The 16,541-nt window shown below is 42.5% G+C and overlaps 1 protein-coding gene across 3 annotated transcripts in view; it reads left to right on the top strand.

Moving 5' to 3' along the window:
- The window catches only part of Ide (insulin degrading enzyme), a 109,692-nt gene that overhangs the window by 16,198 nt on the left and 76,953 nt on the right, over positions 1–16,541 (top strand). Inside the window, exon 1 of one of the 3 annotated variants that reach the window (XM_031390192.1) lies at positions 10,569–10,650. The exons of the other annotated variants lie outside the window; for them this stretch is intronic. The gene's annotated coding sequence lies outside the window, so the exon portion shown is untranslated. Of the gene's footprint in view, positions 1–10,568; positions 10,651–16,541 lie in introns of those variants that run through there. 3 annotated transcript variants of the gene reach the window in all.

Raw genomic sequence — 16,541 nt, 5'->3', positions numbered from 1 at the left:
ATATATATATATATATATATATACATCATCTCAACTTGAAAATAGAGAAACAACAAAAAGCAAAAGAGAGTAAAGGAAGAAAAGAAAAATTAACATTGGTGTGCTTCTGCCACCCAGGCCTCAGGTCTTCCTCAGATTTACCAGTTGCCACAGTTGTATCATTTCCTAGAGATCTTAAATAAAGATGTTCAGCTCAGAATTCGTGTTGTCTTTTGATGTGGATCTTTTTAGTTTTAGACAAGTCTTCATTTAACCTTTTAAAACCTTGACTCTGGAGTTCATACACCTTGTAGAATGTCCCTAGTTTGGGTTTACATATTTCTCCTGGTGATTACATGTAATTTTTCCAGCTTCTGAGAGTCTGACACAGGGTTGAAACGAGTGTTCTCACTGTGTGCTAGCAAATGGTATGTGGAGTTCACTGGTCTCTTTACTCACTGATCAGTTTCAGAGTTCATCCTAGCCTTCTTTCATATAAAGTTACTTCTCTCTCTTTGTTATGTTTTGGGAAAATACTTTAAAACTACATAATACAGTGTTTTTTTTAACTAAACTATTAATTTGTTTATTTGTTTATTTTTGAGACACAGTCTCAAATATGTAGCCCAGGCTGGCCCTGTGTGAGCCCTCTGTGTATGTGTGTGTGTCTGGTGTGTGTCCCTGCCGGAGCACCTGTGTGGGAGCCAAAGGTGATGTTGCTTACTTGCTTACCACCTTACTTTTTTAAAAGACAGAGTCTCTCATATAATGTAGATTTATGATCATGTTTGTGTGCACATGTTCATGTGTGTGCACATGTGTGCATGTATAGTGCGGAGGCTGGAGGTCATCATGTCTTCCTCTATTGCTCTTCATCTGACTATTTGAAATGGGATCTCTCACTGACTTTGAAGATCACACACTCCCCAAGATTAGCTGGGCAGCTCCAGGAATCCTCCTCTCTACCTCTCCAGTACTAGGTTTATAGCTGCTACCATGTCCAATGTTTTCAAGTGGATGCTTGGGATCTGAACTCAGGCTCTCATGCTTGCATGGTGAACACTTTATCAACTGAGATGTGTCTCCAGATCCTCATAGAGGTTTCTTCCTAGGCAGTTTTGTTTTCTGAGCCAGGGGCTTATGTAGCCCTGACTAGTGCCAGACTGGCTGTGTACTGAATGACCTTGAGCTCCTGCTCCTTCTGTCTGTGCCCCCTGAGGGCTTCAATTACAGCTTGTCACTGTGCCTGGCTGGTTTTAATTCCTTACTATCATTATTTAGTGCAATACTCAAATTTGTTCCAAATATGGGCATTGGCAGTCTGAATGTTAGCTTCTTCTGTCCTTTGAAAGTCTAATCATTCCGTTAGCACTTTATCATCTTTTGGTCCCCAAGGTGTTCGAGGTTTATTTATACTAAGTCTAGTCAAGGAGTCAACCATTTCTTCAAGGAGCTATGGCTGTTTTTAGTGGAGAAACCAAAATTACAAAGAAGTTCATGGTGCTGCAGACACATTTTGCTATTTAGGGAGGGAAGAATCGGAGCCCAGATAAGAGATTTGTGTATACAAATGAATAAGTATCTAATATGTGGATGAATAGATGTATATATTTATTCTATATGTGCATATGTATTCACATCCAAAACATATACATATGACACGTTTACATCTATATTTATTTCTATATCTGTGTAAGTCCCCCCTCTCGTGCCCCCCCCCCCCAACGGATTCTCTGTGTAGCCCTGGCTGTCCTGGAACTCACTCTGTAGACCAGGCTGGCCTCGAACTCAGACTGCCTCTGCCTCCCAAGTGCAATTCACACAGTGTCAGTGAATTACAAGGCTAATTTTGCTTTTATTCTTTGCATATTTGTAACTCTTACTTGATCCAGAGGACCCCGGTACTTGTTGTCCTACATGTCCCTCCCTCCTTTACTATACCCCGCCTTACTGTGACCAACATCTGTCTCATCACTGCTGGCACATTCTATGGAGCTGCTCCACAGGCTCGTCACTCCGCACTACTGGTGGATGATTGGCCTATTTATTCATAACCTTTGAACTTGGCAGACATTTGCAGGTGTTCCTGCAGGTTCTCCTTGGCTACACCTCAGCATCTGACTCAAGCTTTGTCTTTCCCATTGGGCTGCAAAGGTTGAGGGTGCTGTCCTTGTTTAAACACTCTTAAAGTTGAAACTAGAGCTCAGGACAGGTCCTAGCTCTGCATGCTATCTATGTAACCCAGGGAGCAGAGTGAAGAAGAAAGGGATGTGTAGCCTGCAGGGAGCAGAGTGAAGAAGAAAGGGATGTGTAGCCTGCAGGGAGCCTGGAAACATTTGTATCTTGCTTCTTTTCTCTGTTAATTAGCCTTGTTGTGAGGTGGACAGTCAAAGGGGCAAAACAAGTGTGGTTTGGGGCTTATAAATTCAGTGAGCAGAGGATTGTGCCTTCAAGTCCAGAAAGCTTGACTTCGAAAAGAATGTGCACAAAGAGCAGAGGCAACTTGCTCTCCTGTTATCTCTAAGTAACTATCTTTCTAGAACTGTGTAATCAGTACGTAAGTTAAATTAGTCCAATGGTTAAGAGCATGGCTCTTGGTGTGTAAAGATTTGGATTTGGTTCCTAATCTTTCCGTTTAATGCCTGTATGGCTCTAGCCAAATAACTTCTCTGAGGACTCATTTCCTGGGATGTATCTAATGGTTCATTGAATGTATATCCTTTAAAAAGCATATGTGCTGTACAAGATCCTGAGTGGCATCTGAAAGGTCAGTTGGCACATGCTTCTAAGGGGTCTGTGCACCTTGTTAAGGTTCACCCTGTATTCATGCCCGAGATTGTGCATTCCAAGGCAAGGTTCTGTGCATTCCAAGGCAAGGTTCTTCTGTTCCTCCTTCCCTCATGGTCCGATTTCTCCCTTGTCCTTTAAGCCCTTTCTGGTTTAGATGTAGGTAGGTGGACTGGAGCTTATGATAGTTTATTCATTCTGATGAGGCTGTCTCCTGCTCTTAAGCTTATAGATGAGGTCGTAATGATTCTCACGCCTTACTTTGAGGCCAGTAAAGCAGAGCTGGGAAGGGTAGTCTTTCATCCTCAGGATCGCTGACATGTTGAGCGATATCCCTCACTGTGAGAGCTGTTGCGTGCACTACAGGATGCTCAGTGCTCCCCCCTGCCCTCTCCCCCCCCCCCCCAATTCAGCACTCTTCATTTGTGACAGTCAAAAATGTCTCCAAACATTGCCAGATGTCCCCTGGGGGGGTGGGAATTGTCAACTGCTGAAAATTACTGATTATAAAGTATTGCCCCACTAATAGCAATTATACAGCAATGATTAGTTACCTGCTTTCTCGATAGTCTGCCCAATGTTTTTGACTCTGGAGATGACAGGATACAGTTGGAATTTGCACGGGCCTGCAGTAAGAATGCCCGTAATAACACAGTGGTTACTGAGGTAGTCTGTGTCATCTTGCCCTTATAGGACCACAATAACAAAGATGATTCTAATAATAAGGCTGCCATTTGTATATGCCTTGTATGAGCCATGCCTTACTGAAGTTTACTCAAATGCATTTTACTGGAGAAAACCTATAAAATCTGCCCAGGACTGATGCAGGGTTCCCCTGCTGATTCAGGTGAGCATTTCACTTGGTTCTTGAGCTGAGAAAGTCCAATTCCCAAAGAGTCTGCAGTATCCCAGATATGAGACAAAGTGATAATTTGTTAACAATGAAATATAGCTACTAAAGCAGGTTAAAAGTGGTCAGTGGATTTTTTAACCATTGTGTTACAACAAGGGTGTATGTAGTATGCAAAAGAGCCCTTGGGGTATATACCCTCTGTACAGAATATGAGTAGTTATGACTTGCTTTCCTTGGAGGCCTGTCCTGAGAGAACTAGTTACAGGTCAATAACTGATTTAGATTTATCCTTAGAAACTGTGATATTGGGGCTGAAAAGATGGCTCATGGTTAAGAGCACTGCTCTTCTGAAGGTCCTGAGTTCAAATTCTAGCAACCACATGGTGGCTCACAACCATCTGTAATGAGATCTGATGCCCGCTTCTTCTGGTGTGTCTGAAGACAGCTACAGTGTACTTAGATATAATAATAAATAAATAAATAAATAAATAAATCTTTAAAAAAGAAGAAACTGTGACATCAGTCTTTTACATGCCTTTGTTCTTTTGGGTTCATAGAACATCTGTAAGAAAGATAATCCATGTATACACATTAAGTGTGAATTTGAAGAAATATAACTTTATATGATATTCTTTTAAAAATAAAGAATTTGTATAACTTTTTTCTTTTGTTTTGTTTTTTTGAGACAGGATTTCTCCATGTAGCTGTGGCTATCTTGAAACTCACTCTGTAGACCAGGCTGGCCTTGAACTCAGAGATCTACCTGTCTCTGCCTCCTGAGTACTGGGATTAAAGGCATGCACCACTATGCCTAGCTCCCCGTCCCCATCAAGATCTTCCTGTGTATCCTGGGCTGGCCTTAAACTGGTGATCCTCCTGTGTCAGCTTTTAGTACTGAGGTTCCAGGCCTGTGCCATCAGCCCAAGCTCAGTGGGGTTTCTTCTTTCTGTGTTCAAGATAGCACCAGCAGAAGTCGTTGTCACAGGACACAGCAGGAAGGGTTCTAGTAATTGTCACGGTCATTAGGCTATTGTGTCTTAGCCTTCTTAGATTAGAATATTGTTAAGGTTTTCAGAATAACTTTTGATGATTGGTATTTATGTTAATAATTGATTGTTTTAATTTTACTGTGTTTTATGATGTTTTCAAAGGACTTTTGATTGAAATGTAATCTGTGTATAGCATGATGTGGTTTTGTAAACTGGACATACCTGTCTAACCAGCACAGGAGCAGGAAGACTTCCTTGTAATTACTTTTAATTACTGTGCCTCCTCAGGGTATTGGCCTTCCCGCTGAACCAATAGCTTGATTTGTTTTTGTGCTTGATACACATGCAGTTGGGCAGTACTTATTCCTGAATCCAGTCTCTTCCACTCAACCTCATGTTTTGGTTTGTCTTTGGTATGTGTTATCCATTCATGGCATTGAACCTCAGTATTTCTCTTTATAGGCACTAAGCATCATCATCTGTAGCTTGGGCTATTATATATAGTGCTCCTATAATAATACTATGTTATCTTGACATTAGAATTGTTAGGTCACAGTATCAACATTATTATTTAGTGACAGTTTTTGGTTGTTCTTCCCTCCCTTCCCTCTCCTCCCCTCTCCTCCCCTCTCTTCCCCTCTTCTCTCTCCCTCTTTCCTCTTTCTCAGCCAGGGTCTCACTCTGTAGTCCAGGCCAGTCTTGAACTTGTGGCGGTCCTCCCCCGGCCCCCATACTTTGGAGGGCTGAAATTATAGGAGTGAACCTCCATGCTTTTCGTAACTGTTTTTGAAGATGACTGTAAGAGTTTGTGTCCCTGTAGCAGTGGATGAGTTCTGCTGCCCTGTGTGGCTTCTCTGATATTTGATATTTGCTGTCATTTTCTTCTATCCATCCTGGGAGCAGGTGGAATTTTAGAGTCTGTGGGAAGAATTAATTTAAAATTGGGAGCTCTTTGCAGCATTAACCTGCCACATCAACCTCATGCTGTCACCAAAGCCTTACGATTACCCTGTTTTGCAGCAGAGCTCCCCTGTGTAGGACAAGCAGAGTCTGCATTCAGAATTGGCAAACACTCTGGAGAAGATGTGTGGAGATAGACTCCAACTTGGTGCAGGGGCACTAGTCTCTAGTGCTTCCACAACCATTCAACATATGCACAAGTGTGGCTTTGGGATTTATTATGACCTTTTCTAGTGGAAACTAGTCAGTTTGTCACGACCCACTGTATTCTCTGCAGGGTGGAAGTTATCATTAGACTCTTAGTATTTTCTTATTAGCACAATCCTATTACTTTTTTTTTTTGTCTACTATGTTTTTTGTTTGTTTTCTTTCCTTCTTTGTTTGTTTGTTTGTTTTCCTTCCTTCTTTGTTTGCCTGTCTCTTGCTTTAGTTGGACTGTTTAGAATTACCAGGACAGGGCTGATCAGAGCTGGTACCCTGCTGTGGGGCTGGGCTGCTGCATTATTTCTGTTTCACATGAGATTGTTGCTCTTGTTTTTGTAAATGTTCTTTTTCAGACGAAGAAATGTTTTAAGACTTTGATTATGTATCTGTGTGTATCTGAGATGTGTGTGGGTTTGAGCTTGTGAGTACAATGCACTTGGAGGCCAGGAGAAGGCGTGGGATTCCCTTGGACCTGGAGTTTCAGGTGGTTAGGAGCTGTAGGCGTCAGTGTGGCAGAACGTCAGGTCTTCAGCAAGGGCGCTATGCCCTCTTAACTACCGAGCCACCCCTGCTGACTTCCTGGTAAAAATCACTATTGGTTTCATATAGTTAAATATTTATTTACCAAAGTGGTTATGATTCTTCTTTTTTTTCTGTTTGTATGGTTTCATGCATACTTTTAAAAAGTAAGTCACATATAGACCTATTATGTCTACTGCAGTAATTATTTCCATATAAGAGATTCTTTGGTATCTCTCTGCTATACATTTCGTTTTTTTTTAAATGTACTTTTAGGTATAGCAATACAACTTACACATTAAACAACTATAATAGAATTGTTTAAAATAGCTTTAAACAGAAGAAAAAGAAAATTTTTCAGGTTAAAAACAAAACCTCCCCAAATGGAATTTAAAATAATAATTTTTCTAAGTGGGTGAGTGTCATCAATGTACTCAGTGAGTATTCACACCTAGTTCCTATTGCATTCATGGTCAATAGAGTTAGAAAACTCAACTTTCACAATCACTGCCTCAAAATAACTCAGATTGGATTCCTTTGGGATGTAAAAATGGTTCTTACTGCTTCAGTACACAAAAGGTGAATTCACAGAACCACCATGGAAATAAAAGAAAACAATGTCAGAGTTGAGACTAATTAAAAGCTTCCTATACTCTTGCAACTCATGTGTCTGTTGCATTTTTCTTTTATGAGATAGGGCCTCTCGTGACTCAAGTTTGCCTGGAGCTCAACTATATATCAGGAGATGACCTTGACCTTCTGATCCTCGTGGTCACCTCCTGCTGGCCAGCACCACTGTATCAGTTTATTTGGTGCTAGGGTTTGAACCTAGGGCTTTATCCAGGCAAGCATCTACCAACTGGGCCACATCTCCAGCCCACATTCTCCTTTCTTATGTCGTGTATTGCAAGAAAGTCTTTTCTTTCAGGGACTCCTTTGGCAGACTCAGCACATCCTTGCACTGCTTGCCTTTGTTTTTCATAGAGAAGGAGTAAAATACTGAAAACGGCCGGAGAGCAGTTGTTTTTATTCACCTCATTTTATTATTTGGTATCTTGAAAAGAGAATGAGGTCAAGGAAGGACTGAGGGTGGAAACTGGCAGCTGAGGAAAGCCATGTCTGTTTGCTTTAGGTACACCTTCAACCCCTCCCCTTCCCACGCTTCCTCTTTCTCTGTAATTCCTGCTTTGCCACAAGTCAGCTACCTGACTGACTGCAGTTGGGCAAGTCACTTAATCACTAGGTTTTGCTTCTTGGAATTGAAGAAGGTGACCATCCTAGTAGCTATGAACCACTGCAGGAGGAGAATGGGAAGATTAAACAAGCTATGTACAAAATAAGGACATTAACACAAATGGGATTGATGGTTGGATTAGGTTTGAACAGTGCTGTCCACCTCACGTTTTGTAATAACCTGAAGACTGTGCAGAAGGCCCTTGTGAAGACCCTTGCCCTGCCTGTAACTCCAGATGCTGAAACCCCCATGGTTAGAGTAACTGCAAGAGGCATAGAGAGGAGTTTAGTTCATTTGCCTAAACCTTTTTTCTTTAAAGATTTACTTACTCATGTATTTTATGTATATGAGTGTTTTGTCTTCATGCACACCAGAAAAGGGAATCAGATTCCATTACATATGGTTACGAGCCACCATGTAATTTCTTAGAATTGAACTCAGGGCCTCAGAGTAGTCAAGTGCTCTTAACTGCCAAGCCATCTCTTCAGCCCCCTCCTTGCTTAAATTCCCTGAAGAGTGAGTTAAATGTCTCACATTGGGAATTAACAGCTATTGATGACAGGCACCCCAACTACAAACTTGGTAAAGAGCCGATCTTTAAAATGCTCTTGCTAGAGGGTTTGTTTAAATCACAGCCACTCTAATTCATTCGAGGTTTCAGGTGTTGATCATGAACTCTTTCCAGAGTGAGAACAGCTAAGCTTCTGCCTAGGACAAGGCAAAGTTTCCAGTTGAGGTAAGATGTGACTTAGCCCATAGATTCTTAGTCTGTCCTTGCTTCTATGAGCTAGTGTCCTCTGGAACAAAGGAGAACCTGCCCCTAAGACTGAAGAGGGCAGATGGTCCCCTGAGACATGCTACTAGATTTTTTTTTTTAGGTCAAGTAACTTATTTGATAATTGTGGTCTTAAAGTAGTTAGTATGCCCAGGCATCTTAGGCTTCCCCACACTTCTGGTGGGAACAGGGTGTTTTATGCTGTTTCTGATTTTAGGTGCTTAACTCTGCCCTCCCTCCACATGCAGGAGTGCTGTAAGAGATGGTTTTCATTTACAGCTTTTCGAGTGGATGGGTGGATTCCGCAGAGGGAGGTTTTGATTTATAGAGGTAACCATTAGCATGACCACTTGCCTCTTCAAGTTTACAGGTCCTTATTTCTAAACTGGAGTGCAACTGGGGTAGGAAGAGGTCATGAAGCAAAGTACACTTTCACAATCTATGATTAAGCAGACTGTGGGACACTTAACGATGCACGAGAAAGACTGGAAAGGTGATCTGAATAAAAGACTATTTACATAGTAACATTTCAGTTTAAGAGATCACATTCAGTTTAAGAGATATGAGACACTAATAAGTCATAAATCTGTTTCCAGCATTATAAATCTCAAGGATTATAAATCCTTCTGTGGAACACACCCACCCACTCCCCAAACCACATACTCTTGGGGGTCAGCAAAATGACTGGGCAGGTAAAGGTGCTCACCACCTAATCCTAAAGGCCTGAGCTGACTCTCTCAAGTTGTCTGTCTGTCTCTACTCCCCTCACAAATAAATAAAAATATTGTAAAAATTTTAATTATTATTATTCTTTTTTGTTTTTGTTTTTGTTTTTTTGAGACAGGGTTTCTCTGTGTCGCCTTGGCTGTCCTGGAACTCACTCTGTAGACCAGGCTGGCCTCGAACTCAGAAATCCTCCTGCCTCTGCCTCCCAAGGTGCTAGGATTAAAGGCGTGAGCCACCACCGCCCAGCAATTATTATTATTCTTTAAAAATTTATTTAAGTACACTGTAGCTGTCTTCAGACCCACCAGAAGAGGGCATCAGATCTCGTTACAGGTGGCTGTGAGCCACCTCGTGGTTCCTAGGATTTGAACTCAGGACCTTCAGAAGAGCAGACAGTGCTCTTAACCACTGAGCCATCTCACCAGCCCTCAAAATTTAAATTCTTAAAAACATTGGTACAGGGATTTGGAAATGATTTTCTCTTATGCAGATGTATTTTGGAAAACATGGAATCCAGGTCTCCACGCATTTTACTTTATGATTTTGTTGTGTTTGGTTTTTGGGGTGCTGGGAATAGAACCAGAGCCTGGCCCTTCCTGTGCTCCTAGTGGAAGACGGAGGAGCTCTATCTCCAGCCCTGGTGGAGGTTCCAGGCGCATTGCAGTTTGATGGACATCAGGCTTTCGGTGTTTCTGCTGTGGTCGCCTGCCTTTTTCTAGTAGGAGTCCTGGCTTCCTTCTTCCCTTTTCCTTCTACTCTGATTATCTGCTTCTCTCTCTTCTCCTAACTGGGTGAGGTTTTTCTTACTTTATTGTATGTGTGACTTGGTCACCAACTTAAAAAAGACTATGCTTTTCCTGCCTGCCTGGCCTGCATCCTGCAGAGCAAGGGCCCCCATTCCTTATCTTTATAGTGGGTGGCTGTACACCCACTTGGTGCAGACAGGACCTGGGCCTTTGTGGGTCCCCAGACATGTCGGCTGGCTATGGGGTGGGCTGAGGCCCAGCCCAGCAGGGTGTAAGTTGTGACTTTTGGTGACAAGATGATGGGTGATGATCTGCCATCCCTGAGCTTCAGTTTCTAGGGTAAGGTAGGAGACCAGCTTACTAGGAGATCTTGTTACGGTGGAGACTGTGGTGGGTAGGTCTGTGGGGTATCCTGGACAGTCTCCCAGGAGAAGCCAGCATCGCCAGTTCTCAAATTAAGAAAGACTGAGTAGTATGGTTGGCTCTTTTGTGAGTATGGTTGTTTCAAATTCTGAAGAAAAGCACAAACTGTAATTTCTAAATATGCCTCAGTTTATTGGAATGCTGGGCGATGACAGGAAGTTTCCAACATATTAATATCCCTAAAGTTGACGGCGATTTTATTGCTCCTTCATTTTTGACTTTGACAAGTTAAAAATACTAAATAAGTGTCTGGGGAAGCATGTGAGTTAGCACTTGCTCGTCCTCTAAGATGCTGGGATGCTTCCTTGTGAAGACCAAGCTTATGCTAATGAGGAAGCCAGCCGAGACAGAGAGACATGTGATCTCCCAGTATAAATATAAGTACACAGACAGGCAAGCTGCTGATGAATCCATCAGAGGAGGCGTTCTCAGTTGTCTCCCCAGTTCTCCAGAAGGTAAGAGTCCTCTGTAGAGAGGGTTAATAATAAACTCTGTGAGTGAGTCTTTTTAAAAATGTTGCTCCTTCCTTCCTTCCTTCCTTCTTTCCTTCCTTCCTTCCTTCCTTCTTTTTTTTTTTTTAACTTCTTTAGAAAGCCATTGTATTTGATATGCAGCATTGCTAGTTGGGACATTTTTAGCTACTCTTGATTCTGTGTTCAGATGTCTAAAAGAAACTGCACTGGTTTTAATGTGTAACTGGAGAGTAAGTTTCTCTCTTCTTTTCTCAACTATACAAGGGATATGAATTAGGTACAACTTTAGTGTCAGTGCTTACAGCCACGTCTGTGATTGACTCCAGTCACTTAGAAGTAGTGTTTGATGGGCCTGAAACTGTCAGTCTGCATCGCTGCTTCCTCCTTTTCTGTTTTACTGTGTGTGGAGGTTGAAATAGGATCTTGCTACATTACCCAGGCTGCCCTCTAACTTGTTCATCCTGCTTTGGCCTCCTGGTTATTAGAATTACAAGTGCCTGGCACAAATTAAATATTTTCTTTTTCCTACAAAATCTAAATGTGGATAGAGGAAATTGAAAACCTGCAAGAATTACTGTATGTGTTGCTCATAGTTGAATTGACTATCCTTCTATAATGAGGTGAGGTTTTGTTTTAATTTTTGAGACAAGATGCCATGCAGGTTGGTCTCAGACTCCAAACAGAGCTCCTTATGTATTGAGAGTGGCCTGTGTCCACATCCCTAAAGCTGGCCTTACAGCCTTAAATGCTTCCTCACCTGCTTCTAATGTTTTTTTAACTCCCCAGAGAATGAAACAGTATGTACTATCAAGGTGAGCTAGATCTAGTCTCTGCTGTGCTCTGTGCTCTGAGGGAAGTCATCACCGCCGTATTTCAGATCACTTGTAATCCTTGCATCTCCTAAAGAGAACACTGTGGGCTGTCAGTAAGCTGCAGTAAATGACGGTGGTGGAAGCTTCATTAGCAGCTTGCCTCTCTCTGGGGTGAAACCTCACTGGACATGCGAGGCACATTGTGTATAGGCACTGTTTATTACTACTTTTGTTTGTTTTGTTTTGTTACATTGTGTGTCCAGCTAGCCCAGGACTCGGTATGTAGACCAGACTGTTCTCAAAGTCACAGAGATCTGCATGTTCCTGCTTCCAAGTGCTAGGATTAAAGGAATGCATGGCCATGGCCGTTTCCCTCCTTTCTTCCCTCTGCCCCTTTCTTCCTTCCTCCCCCTCTCCCTTATTTTTTCTTTGGGGGAAGGTTATTTGGTAGCACGTGATATCTAGTTAGAGTGTCTCTCCCCTATTATATGTCTTTTCTCCTTTTTTTGACATACAATCTTTCTGCCATTAAATTGGAATTCGGTTCCTCCCACCCGCTGAATCCTTGGGCATAGTGTGGAAGACACCTATGGCTTAACTACACTCTTGACAGTTGAAATCTTTTTGTTTGTTTAGGCTTTTTGAGATGGGGTGGGGGCAATGAGAGGCCTAGAGGAGGAGGTCTTGGGACGTAGTGTGTGTGCTGTGAGGGGTGGGAGTGTCTTGGTATCTAAACACTGCAGATCTTTTGAACCTCCACCTCAGCCCTGCCTTTTGACGTGATAGGTGTATACTGCCACTCCTGCCCAGAAGGTCACGTTTCTAAATGGTGATTCTATATTGAACCCTTAAGTTTTTGAAACAATGTATTGAAGGCATTTGCTACTTTTAAACAAATTTGTCTTTTGAGAATTAAGTTGCGGAGCAGTGATGGCCCACGCCTTTAATCCCAGCACTTGGGAGGCAGAGGCAGGTGGATTTCTGAGTTCGAGGCCAGCCTGGTCTACAGAGTGAGTTCCAGGACAGCCAGGGCTACAAAGAGAAACCCCGTCTAGAAAAAACAAGGAAAAAAAAAAGGAGAATTAAGTTACTGAGACTTGTTACCTAAAACGTCCCTGTGCTCTTATTTGGAGTCTTAAACACACCATCTTTGTTATCCTGAGGTGTGTGTTTTGTAACAAACCCCGAGCTTTAGACTTTGCATTCAGATATTCATCTTTCTTATTAATTATTACATTATGGCTACTGATGTAGGAAATAGTTGTTAGTAACGGCATTTCACTGGGGTATGTTGGAACGTGTTGGTGCTGCTTGGAATCCCAGCACTTGGTAGGTAGACCGAATTCAGTATCATCAACAGCTACATATTTTAGTATAAGGCCAGCCTGGGTTACAGGAAACCCTGTTAAAACACATACATACAACCCCATTTCCCAAACAGGTGTCTTATTTCCAAATTTCTCTCCCCCCACCCCCGTGTGTGTATGTGTATAGAAGCTAGAGGTTGATGTGGAGTATATTCTTTAGTCATTGCCCACTTTACTTCATTCTTTTTATTTGTGCGTATGTGAGAGGATAAGTGTGAGCTGTGGTGCACATGTAGTGTGTCAGACAGAGGGCGGCTTGCAGGGGTTGGTATGCTCCTTGGGTTCCAGGGGTTGAACTTAGGTGTCTTTGATGGCAGGCACCCTAATCTGCTGAACCATCTCACCAGCCACCACCCCACCCCACCCAAACTTATTCATAGAGGCAAGGTCTCTCAGTCAAACCTAGAGTTCCCAGAATGATTAGTCTTGTTGGCCAGCTTGCTTTGGAGATCTGCTGACTCCACCTTAGAGCCTGGAATTAGAGCAGCATTACCTTGCCTACCTGCATTTAATCAGGCTCTGAGGATCCGAACTTAGGTCCTCACGCTCGCTCATATAGCCAGTGTTGAATCACAGCCATCTCCTAGACCCCTGTCTGGAGGTGTTACTACAGTGTTTTATCCAGAATAATAGCTGCTGGGTGAGCTCTAGGTGCCAGCTTGTCTCTGCACCCCCAGTACTGGGGTTAGAGTGAACTGAAGCAGCCAGCTTTTGCATTGATCTCCAGGATCTGACTCAGTTCCTCATGATTGTATGGTAGGTATTTTATAGACTGAGGCATCTCCCTGGTCCCAGTTTTGTAATTTACATTAAAATTTTTTATTATTTTTTAAAGATTTATTTATTTATGCCTGAGTATACACTGTAACTGTACAGATAGTTGTGATCCTTCATCTGGTTGTTGGGAATTGACTTTTTACGACCTCTGCTCGCTCTGGTCAACCTCACTTGCTCTAGTCGGCCCTTCTCACTCCAGTAGGCTCTGGTCTACCCTGCTTGCTCAGGCCCAAAGATTTATTTATTATAAATAAGTACACTGTAGCTGTCTTCAGACATACCAGAAGAGGATGTCAGATCTCATTACAGGTGGTTGTAAGTCACCATGTGGTTGCTGGGATTTGAACTCAGTACCTCTGGAAGAGCATTCAGTGCTCTTACCTGCTGAACCATCTCACCAGCCCTAAAAATTATTTTTATCCCAGCACTTGGGAGGCAGAGGCGGGTGGATTTCTGAGTTCGAGGCCAGCCTGGTCTACAGAGTGAGTTCCAGGACAGCCAGGGATACACAGAGAAACCCTGTCTCGAAAAAAAAATTTTTTTTATTTCTCTATATGGGTGTTTGGTGTACATAGATGTGTGTGTAGCACATACATACCTGGTTCCTGCAGAGGTCAGAAGAAGGCATTGGGTCCCCTGGGACTAGAATTATAATAGTTTCGAGCTACTGTGTAGGTGCTGGGAATTGAACCTCTAGACCTTCTGGAAGAGTAGCCAATGCTCTTAAATGCTGAGCCATCTCTCCAGCCTTTCTTTCTTTCTTTCTTTCTTTCTTTCTTTCTTTCTTTCTTTCTTTCTTTCCTTCCTTCCTTCCTTCCTTCCTTCTTTCTTTCTCTCTCTCTCTCTCTTTCTTTCTTTATTTTAAGATTTATTTATTTATTATATGTAAGTACACTATAGCTGTCTTCAGACCCACCAGAAGAGGGCATCAGATCTCATTACAGATGGTTATGAGCCATGGTGTGGTTGCTGGGATTTGAACTCAGGACCTTCAGAAGAGTAGCCAGTGCTCTTAACCGCTGAGCCATCTCTCCAGTCCCAGCCTTTAGTTTTTAAAGAAAACATTTGCATTCTAAACAGGGCAATGTCATTTTAGCATTGCCTATATAAAGAATGATAATGGCTGAAACTTCTTGTTTTATATATGTGCTTTGCCTGCATGTTGTATGTGCCCCACTTGTATGCCTGGTGCCTGTGGAGGCCAGGAGAGAACATATCCTTTGAAACTGGAGTTACAGATGCTTGTGAGCCACTCGGTGGCCTGGGAACTAAACCTGAGTCCACAAGCTCTTAACTACAGAGCTATCTCTCTAGTCTTGTATTGTGTGAGTTTTAAAGTCAGGTACAATACATTTAGTATTACTTATAGTATTGATCTTTAAAATACCAAATACCAGTCTAACATGGTGGTGCATGAATGTAATTTGAGGATAGCTTTGGCTATGTAAAGAGAACAACCTATCTTACAAAGACACAACAAAACCCAGCTAAACAAAATCAAAATATCATTTCTGAAAAGAAGATACATGAGAATGTGGTGATAGCAATCTCTTTGTTTTACCAGCTTTTATTCTGCTTACATACATAATTATCTATAATTTTTTTTGTCTTTAGATATTTTCTTTATTTACATGTCATATGATTTCTCCTTTCCCAGTTTCCCCTCCAAAAACAAAAAACAAACAAACAAAAAATCCCAAACAACAACAAGAACAAACCCCTGTTCCCTCCCCCCTCCCCCTGCTCTCTACCCCACCCTCTCCTGCTTACTGGCCCTGGCATTCCCCTACACTGGGGCACAGAACCTTCACAGGGCCAAGGGCCTCTCCTCCCGTTGGTGACCGACTTGGCCATCCTCTACTATACACATGCTGCCAGAGCCATCAGTCCCACCATGTGTACTCCTTGGTTGGTGGTTTAGTCCCTGGGAGCTCTGAGGGTACTAGAGAGTTCATATTGTTGTTCGTCCTAAGGGGCTGCAAACCCTTCAGCTCCTTCGGTCCTTTCTTTCTTTTTCTTTTTTTTTTTTTTTTTTGGTTTTTCGAGACAGGGTTTCTCTGTGTATTCCTGGCTGTCCTGGAACTCACTCTGTAGACCAGGCTGGCCTAGAACTCAGAAATCCGCCTGCCTCTGCCTCCCAAGTGCTGGGATTAAAGGCGTGCACCTTCACCCGGCCTTCGGTCCTTTCTTTAACTCTTTCATTGGGGACCCTTTACTCAGTTCAATGGATGGCTGTGAGCCTCTACTTCTGTATTAGTTGGGTACTGTCAGAGCCTCTCAGGAGACAGCTATATCAGGCTGGATACCCTCCTTCAATCTCTGCTCCATAGTTAGTCTCTGCAACTCCTTCCATGGGTATTTTGTTCCCCTTTTTAAGGAAGAATGAAGTGTCCACATTTTGGTCTTCTTTCTTGAGTTTCTTGTGGTGTGTGTATTGTACTTCAAGTATTCCAATCTTCTGGGCTAATAACCACTTATCAGAGAGTGCATACCATGTGTGTTCTTTTGTGATTGGGTTACCTCACTCAGGATGATATTCTCCAGATCTATTCATTTCCCTAAGAATTTTATAAATTCATTGTTTTTAATAGCTGAGTAGTACTCCATTGTGTAGATGTACCACAATTTCTGTATCCATTCCTCTGTTGAGGGACATCTGGGTTGTTTCCAGTTTCTGGCTATTATAAATAAGACTGCTATGAACATGGCGGAGCATGTGCCCTTATTACTTGTTGGAGCATCTTCTGGGTATATGCCCAGGAGTGGTATAGCTGGATCCTCTGTTAGAATTATGTCCAATTTCTGGAGGAACCGCCAAACTGATTTCCAGAGTGGTTACACCAGCTTGTAATCCCACCAGCAATGAAGGAGTGTTCCTCTTTGTCCACAACCTCTCCAGCATCTGCTGTCACCTGAG

This window comes from Mastomys coucha, unplaced genomic scaffold (genome assembly GCF_008632895.1).
Source record: "Mastomys coucha isolate ucsf_1 unplaced genomic scaffold, UCSF_Mcou_1 pScaffold21, whole genome shotgun sequence".
Taxonomy (NCBI): Eukaryota; Metazoa; Chordata; class Mammalia; order Rodentia; family Muridae; genus Mastomys; species Mastomys coucha.
The sequence above is the reverse complement of the archived record's forward strand: the minus strand, read 5'-3'. Positions and strand labels throughout refer to the sequence as shown.